The sequence below is a fragment of the Hipposideros armiger genome, unplaced genomic scaffold (assembly GCF_001890085.2).
Source record: "Hipposideros armiger isolate ML-2016 unplaced genomic scaffold, ASM189008v1 scaffold_2, whole genome shotgun sequence".
NCBI classification, from domain to species: Eukaryota; Metazoa; Chordata; class Mammalia; order Chiroptera; family Hipposideridae; genus Hipposideros; species Hipposideros armiger.
Window position 1 is genome coordinate 2,711,048 of NW_017731352.1, and position 9,222 is coordinate 2,720,269.

Sequence of the window (9,222 nt, forward strand, 5' to 3'; positions counted from 1 at the left end):
TGAAGAACAAAACGACAGCAACTTGTCTGTTCCCCTTCCCCCAATTCCCCAGCGCTGTTCCCATCCCCCCAATTCCCCAATAAAAATCTTTTTTAAAAAAAAAAAAAGAAGGGCCCTTGTACTCAATTATGGAGCATGGTCTTCCTGATTGGATTGCCAGCGGACCATGTCGAGTGTGACTTTCTGATTAGGGCAACTCACTGCTCCTAGGATATAATACAATTATCACACTATGCTGAAATATTTTAAAGTAAATGAACATCATAACATGTTCTTTGTGGATCTGAATGTAGTAAAGTATTCAGGGCAAAATAGAATTCATTGCTTTTAAATCACATGTTCTAAAACTAACTTTCAGACCATACGATCCAGCCAAACTTTTACTTACTAGTCCTTAAAAAGACATACTTTTAAGCCCTTCCTTAATCTGTCGACATTTTGGGCCTAATGGCTACATAAAGCCTTCCATGATAACTTGGCCAGAGTGAATCATCCTAACTTCCTAGCATGTTACTTGTACCTTTTAACATTTCAATTAATTTAACTTTTGTAATGTTCAGTTTACCTATTTGTTCCCCCTGACGAGGTTGTAGGTTTGAGAGTAATTACCTTTATCCTAGAATCTGTGTAGTGGGTGTACAGAAAATGCTGAAGAGGAAAATGCATGAGTTTGGTTTTTTTTTGGGGGGGGGGGGTTCATTTAAATAGGATTATCTAGAAGAGAGGCCTGACAAAAGAACTAAGACAGAGGCATACAAAACTTAGTGAAAATCACTAAGACATGTTTTTTCAAGCTTTTTCAAATCTTAGTGAAGTACATTTAAATTGCAAGTGAGCACATTTATACACAAGTGAATATGTGTATAATATATATATATATATATATGCATAATTAAAACAAGTTTCACAAAATGTTTTCCTTCACTGTGCGTAATACGGGTTGATACTTTTATTTCTTTTTAAGTGCTAGTTGTGATTTCACTAAGGTGATTTCACAACCTCTCCTGAGTCATAACCTACAGTTTGAACATAAGATTATCTATCATACACAACATGAGCTCTGTCCCCAAAAGTTCATATCAAATTTGGATCTTTCTTTATTCAGTCTGTCTGTTCTAGAATGCAAATGGGTATAGTAAGTACTACTGGAAAGGATAGTAGTACGAAGCACGTGGGAGTAGATGAAGTTGAGCTACTCCTAAGGAAAAACGTTACCCAGAAAACGTGTCTTTGAATCAACCGATAATCTTTAAAATTGTAAAAGCCAAAATCAGCAAAGAGCAGGAACTGGAACATTTGGATGGTATTTATTTTAGTATTGGTCAGTTGACCTCCGTTGGCCAAGGGATGTCATCAATCCCTGGAGGGTGGACTGGGGGTAACCTGAAGAGTGACAGACATATCTTATTAACCAAGAGTCATGTGAGACCCGTAAACTAGTCATTTAGAAAATTTCTATTGTACACAGCTCTCACGTATTAAATACCCCAGCAGGGTCGAGGAACTCAGGGATATTAGAGAGCTGAGGTCTAATAGTAAAAGTATTACTATCTCCTGAGAAATACTAGACCAGAGGGCGGCAAACTTTTGAGACGGAAGAGCCAATCCTGTCCCTCAAAGTTTTGCAAGACCTACAAAACAAATGAAATCACCATTATGTGGATAATATCCTTTAAAATTTTATAAGTGAAACTATGATAGTTTTATTTTCATTTTCAATTTTACTTGAGTCACATGTACGTACCCAAAGATTCGCATGTGTCTTGCGAGCCGCAGTTTGCCGACCCCCGTTCTAGACCATAATTATAAAAGTGTTTAACATTTACGAAGCATTTAGATGTACCTTTTAAAACATGATGGTACTTAATCCTTACAGTGATCCTATGAGGTAGCACTGTTTTACAAATGAGGAAATTGAGTCTTAGAGAGATTATGTGACCAACTTAAAATTGCATAACTATTAACTGGCAGACGCAGGAAGTATGACTCAAAGCCTAGTGCTCAGTCACAACTCCCATTTATAAAAGAAGTTAGATGGAGGTGTGGATCAAATCCCTGCCACCCTGCATTCTTCTGTGGGATCTGGAACTTTTTTTTTTTTTTTTAAGATTTTATTGGGGAATCGGCAAAAGGGGAACAGAGAAGTTGCTGTCGTTTTTGTCCTTCAGTCTAGTTGTGGAGGACATTGCTTCACTGGCCCATGTTGGTATTATCATTGCGCTTTTCCTGGATGAGGCAGATGGGTCGCCGGCCTCTGGACGGCCGCTCATTGCGGCTCTTGGAAGCTCATGCCAGCTGCCAGCCACACACGGTAGCTTATGGCAACCCACTGCAGCAGGGGCTGCAGCCTATGCCATCGCCAGCGACTCATGGCAGCCCAGCTCCAGGTCAAGCTGTTATTCACCATCTTAGCTGTAGAGCGCAGTGTCACTGGCCCCCATGTGGGATCCAAACTGGGGCCCTGCTGCTCAGAGCTGGCATCCTGGGCCAGCTCTTAACCAATGAACCACTCGGCTGGCCCGGGATCTGGAACTTTTGAGGTGAACCTGGCCAGTAGCAACTATGGTCATTTGTGCCAGGCTGCAGAGGGCACTGTGGCTTCCTGCAGAGAGCCCAAGGCAAAGAGTTAGGAAAGTCCAGCTCTAGTCCTGCTCTGCCACTTATATTTGCATAATTTTCACACACACACACACACACACACACACACACACACACACACACCATGTGCTTTGTTTTCTCCCATCTGAAACACTTGTTCTTCAAATCTTACAAGTGGTGTCAAGAAAGTATTCCAAAAGATTAGCAGGGTCCTACAGATAGGATAGATAAGACAGTCAATCTCCCAAAATAACAGCTATATAACATTCCTTAGCCATCGGTCTAGGTTGGAGCAGGAAGAAAAGGGATTCAGGAGAAATAGTGCCAAGAAAACAAAAATAAAAATGAAGGTTTAGGGGCCGGCCGAGTGGCGTGTTGATTAAGAGTTGGCTTGGGACGCCAGCTCTGAGCAGCAGGGCCCCAGTTCAGATCCCACATATGAGGGCCAGTGACACTGCCCTCTACAGCTAAGATGCTGAGCAATAGCTCAACCTGGAGCTGGGCTGCCATGAGTCGCCGGTACCGCCAGCATAGGCTGCAGTGGGGCTGGCTGGCAATAGGCGGGCGTGAGCTTTCGTGAGCTGCCGTGAGCCACTATGAGCTCACGAAACCCCCCAATTCCCCGATTCCCCAACGCTGTTCCCCTCCCCCAATTCCCCAATAAAATCTTAAAAAAAAAAAAAATGAAGGATTACCTGATAAGCTTGATCATAGTGAAAGGATATTAACATTTCTGCCAGAGTTTGAGAATAACCAAGTAAATGTTTTAAAACGACACATATTAATTTCAGGGAAATAAAAAAGCTAAATAAAAAGTAAATATAACTACATTGGGTCAGCTGTAAATATTCACATAGTCATACTAATGTAAATAAGGAATATTGAACTAGCCCCAGATTGCAACTATACTGAGAAGGTAGGAATGGAGAGGGGAAGAACAGGGTAAGAGTGAAATCCTCATCTTCAGTGGAGGTAAGTAGAAAATATCTAAAATTGAAAAGTCTAGGATAGTGTAAACATGTTATTTAGAAATAATAGGAGAAAAGTAAATTGTAACTAAGAGTAAGTAATAGAAAAGTCTTAAAATGAAAATAATTGCCTCTAGGGAACAGAAATCAGGAATGGAGGGAGGAAAGGAGGAGAGGACATTTTTCTTTTTTACAAGAAGACTTGTAGAACATTTCGACTTTTAAACTAGTGTATCTACTATCTAACCAGTATGCAGAAACAGAGTGTTGTAGACTTTGGAACAGATAGCCCTCAAATACATCTCTTAATGCTTGTGTGACCTTGGGAAAGTTGCTTAACCTCTTTGGGTTTCAGGTAACTAATTTGTAAAGTGGGAATATCAATACCTATTTCCTAGGAGGAGAAGTATAGTAAAGTGGTTAAGAGGCTCTGTAGTCAGGCTGCCTAGGCTCAGATTTCAGCTCTTACTGACTATGAGAAACTGTAGAAAGTAATTCACTTTTCTGCTAAAAAACAGTGATTATAATAACAGAACCTACCTCAAAGAGCTGTTAAATGGGTTAAAAGAGATAACCCAGAAGTTCCTGGCATATAGTGGAGTTCAATAAATAACTGAGGCATTATGAGGTTTACACAAAGTAACAGCATGCACTATACATGGCACTTGACCCATACTGAGCATCCCCTTTTTCTAAAAACATATCGGGAGAATCAGGGAAGAAGGTCAGTGTCTGTCTCCCCAGCCCGACTGAAGTAATAGATGTCTACCTCCCGTAGAATGATGTGGAGATAGTGTTTCTCGCCCTGCCACCAAGCCCCTCTTCAAACATACTTGTCAGAAGAGTGGTTTTATTTGGAGAAAAACTCATTTAATTCTTAAAGGGTTTCACTGGCTTATTCTTCTGTCTACTTAAAGATTACAACAGGTTAGACTGAGATGAGGACACCTATGGAGGCTGTCCCTGCCTGCCGTGGACTCCCAGAATGCCCAGCAGAGCAGGTGCATGGCCAGTATGCATCCTCTGATTTCAGATCAGACTAGTTTGTACAACTCCACACATGGAGAAAGGGCCACAGGAATGATCTGAAGCCACACCCATTCCCAGATCCCCTCTACCTTATTACTCCCACTTCTGGGAGTGAGACAAGACTGTCTAACACAGATCCCAAGTCACTTCCTGCCAGGGCTTCACAACAATTCAAAGAACTTCTAAGTGCAGGTTCTTTCCAAATAGATTGGTTTCTTGAAACTCACAAGAAGCCAAACACCAGAAAAGAGGGGATTTCTGACAGCCACCCACTAGGATGGCAACTGGTACTTGGTAGTTTCAAATATTAAGAAAAGAAAAAAAAATCAGCGTCGATTAGGCAGTATCTAATCTCCCTGAGCACAGGAAATGAAGGCGATTGAGCCTGATTTGCAGGAGGCCCTGAGGTTACACAAAGCAGCCACTCCTCCAACAAGGCCCACTCACAGCCTGCAGAGACACCCGCTTTGCCTGCCTCCAGCTGAGCACACCAGAGGGAAAGCACCACTAAATTCCCTGTGAGCGATGAGCCAGTTAGCTGCACCAAGGTCACCAGGTAAAGGGGATGGGGAAGAAAGGGAAGGATGGAAAAAAGGATGAGATCAATTTGACAAAGCTAAGTTAACAGGGCCAGTGGGAGAGAGTAGCCATGCGGTCATTCGTTCCATACATGTTTACCAAGTCCCTAACCTTCACCAGGCATTGAGGTAGGTACCCAGGACGCAAACAAGAAATTAGTTTGTCTCTTCACTGAGGACCCCTCAGACTGGTAGAATTTGGCTGACTTCTTGGTCATGGATGGTGTCAGGGAAGAATAGCCTCAGGGTTGAGTGTTATAGGGCAATTAGGAATTTTCCCAGCAGACACACAGTTGGGGGGTGCAGGAGGGTGGAAAGCATTGCAGAGGAAAGTGCATGTGCAAAGGACAGAGGTTCTGAAAATTAGATGTAGTAGTAGGGACGTGTGGAAGGAGTATTGGCAGCATTTGGGGAAAAGGTACAAGAAGCCGGAAATGTAGGCAGTACTACCTGTGGATAGGAGAGGAAGAGGCAGAGGCAGGAGACAGTGAGGCTCTTGCTAGGGTACAGCTAAGAAATGGGGAGAGGGGAAACAAAGGCGGAAGAGAGGGGAGGAAGCTACGGACAAACTGGGTTAAGGAAAGAGTAGAGGATATTTCCCACTTTCTTTGGGTTGGAAGACAGAGTGTATTGTCATTAATCAATCCTGAAAATATAGGGGATGGTTGGGTCAGAGGGTTATTATGAATTCAGGTTTGGTAGTGTTTCATTTGGGCCGCCTCAAGTTCATCCACATGGAGATGTGCAGTAAACGGTGGGAAATAATGTTCTGGAGCCCAGGAGAGAGGCCTTGGCTGGAAGTCCAGATTTCACAGTGTGGCAGGCAAGGTTGTCTTTATAGATATTTGTTATTGGGGGAGGGGGGTGATTAGCCTCATGAGACAGGTTCTCCGACTAGAGAAACAAGGAGGAGTCAGCTTGAAAAAGAAACTGAGCATGCATAGCCCTGTCCCTGGGGGCTCATCTCCTCTTGATCTGTCTTGCCCTGGGCTGAGTGGCTCCTCTGGGACTGTAGTGGGTTGGTCTGTAGAGGGAGCTACTTGGAGCAGTCCCTAAGCTCTGGTCTCCAATCAACTTTATCAGTAATAAAGCAAATGTTTTGATCTCCTTCTGTCTCCTACAAACTCACAAGGGAGAAAGCATTAGTTACTGAAACCACTGTCAAACTCCCAACGATATTAATGTATGTTTTGTTTGCTGTACTGTTCCCTCCTTTGCATTCCAAGCAAGTGGTCAGGCCTGTAGTAATCCCTTTCCTGAGATGATTTTGCAGGTGAAAAAGCAATCGCTGGTTGTCTGTGCTTGGTAATCGTGGGGTGAGGGCTTTGAGAGCTGCAAGAGGAGAGAGAAGAGATTTGATCCTGGGACTGGGAAAAAGGAAAATTTCAGCAGGTCCCCCAAGGACTGGGATCTGGATGCCACTCTGTGTTCACTCTCAGGGGAGGTGATAAGTCCTCAAAGAGGACAATTGATCAGGGTAGTTAGAAAGGCTGGACCCCAGGCCCAGGAGCACTCACTTTGCCAAAGATTCCTTTGCTCCAAGCAGCAAGGCAATTGGACCTAAAGGGACCATGTGGCCAGGCTGAACATCTCAGTAATTATCTGCCAGAACCAAAGACCAATGGCTTTCCCTAGAGGGCCCTCCCAGGAAGAGCTGTCATTGGCACACCTCTGGATAGAAGGGGGGACATTCAACAATTCCTGAGGTTAATTTCTTGTTAGCTCAGTAGAATGGGGACTCCATGTCAGATTGAAGTTGATTTAAACAAAGTTAAGAAGTGTGTTATTTCCTTCACCTCAGATGTGAAAGACTAAGTAATTCATGGCTCCAGCAGTAGTTATCAGAACATTAGAGGTGCTGGGAGTACTGAATGTGGGAATTCAGAGGGAATGAAGCTGAAGAGTATGGGCAAAGTCTACACAATCTCAGATTTAGGGGTAGGTGAAGAAAGAAGATGCTGAAAAGGTGAAATCAGCAATGCAAGAGATGCTAAAGAAGAGAATTAACAGCCTCAAATACAGCAGAGGTCAACTAAGACAAGGATTGAAAGGTAGCCATGTGAGCTGGCATTTAGGATGACCTTAGCAGAGCAGTGCTGTGGAGGTGGAAGTGAATGCAAGGAATAAAGGTCACATTCTCAAGAAGAGCAGCAGGGGAAGGAGGGAGAGATCAGGGGTCATAGATCAAGGTGGAGGGAAGGTTTATTTTTAACTTGGGAGATTTCTGAACATGCCTCACAATGGAACAATGGTAGATAGTTTCTAGCGCTAAATCCAGAGAACAGGAACATTTGTATATGCTGAGGAGCTAACCTAAGCAGGGAGCAGGAATATGGGAAGGAGAGAAGTGGTGGAAGGCGGCTTCTAAGTTGGCCCCCAATGATCTCTGCCTCTGGTATTCATATCCTGTGTAATCCCCTTCCCTTAAGTGGGAGCTGGGTTTGACTCACTTCTAACAAATAGAATGCTGTAGAAGTAATGGTATGCCACTTCTGACATTTGGTTATAAAAAGACTGTGAAGGGCCGGCTGAAAGGCGCGATGGTTAAGAACTGGCTTGGGACGCCAGAGGGCCCCGGTTCGGATCCCACATATGAGGGCCAGTGACACTCACTGCCCTACACACCTAAGATGCTGAACAACAGCTCAACCTGGAGCTGGGCTGCCGTGAGTCACCGGCGACGGCTTAGGCTGCAGCCCCTGCTGCAGTGGGTTGCCATGGGCTACCGTGTGTAGCCAGCAGCCAGCATGAGCGGCCAGCAGCCAGCGGCAGCAGCCAGCAGCCGCAGTGAGCGGCCGTGGAGAAGCCGGCGACTGATCTGTCTCGTCCGGGAAGAACGCAATGATGGCCCCAACTTGGGCCAGTGAAGCAATGTCCTCCACAACTAGACTGAAGAACAAAATGACAGCAACTTGTCTGTTCCCCTTCCCCCAATTCCCCAGCACTGTTCCCATCCCCCCAATTCCCCAATAAAAATCTTAAAAAAAAAAAAAAAAGACTGTGGAGTCCACCTTGGACACTCTTTGCTCTCTCTTGGCTCAGTCCCCCTGGGGGAAAGCAGCTGCCATGTTGTAATGCAGCCCTATCCAAAGTGCCACAAAAGTGACGACCTTAGAAGAGTACCCTTCAAACTCAGTCAAGACTTGGGACAATTGCTGCCCCAGCCAACAGCTTGTTTGCAATCTTATGAGAGACCTTGAAGGAAATGCACCTAGCACAGCTAGAGTCCACAAACTGTAAGACAATAAATGTTTGTTATTTGAAGCCACTAAAATTTGAATGCAGATAATTAATAGATAACTAATAAGAAGGAGATAAGTTTGCATGCATGGAAGGCACACGTTGAGGGAGAATGTACCCCAAAGCCTTCCATTTTCTGTACTGGGAATAAGTTGAAAAGAGGAACAAAGGTGTTGCAGTGGCCACAGTGGAAGAAGGGAAATTTACGGACCAGCGCTCTTAAGGGCCCAACTGAAATTGGTGACAATAAAGTCAATGCTACTACAATATGCAGTTAAAGAATTGTTGTCTAGCTACCTCAACATCCTGAAATAGAAGAGAAAGTTTGTTGAAATGACCACAACTGGGAGTTTGTAAGATGATGGAGTAGAAGGCCAAGGAGGCAAATCTGTAGGAGATGCTAGCAAGAGAGGCTATAATGATGGAAGGGAACAAGAGGTGGTTAAAAGGTCATGATTGGATGGGCAGAACATGGCAGTCTCAATGAAACTGATGAGCTGATGTGATGGGTTTAAGAGTGAGGGAAACCAAAAGGCCTCAGGCCTATGTTCAGAGGGGGGCAGTTCTGGGTAACCAGACAACTCAGGGTGTGCCTAAGAGTGTGGTTTTCTAAAATGGCATGCCCTCCAGTCTGACTCAAGCCAGTCTGAGCTCCCTCTATTCCATCACCACGAATACCAAGCTTCAGCCACAAAAGACTCCAATGGTTCTGTTCTTGTCACATCTGCCTGGGCTGCCCTCCCTTCTACCCCCATCTTTCCCTAACATATTCCTTTCATCTTTTCCAAACACATTCCTTTTCAATTCTC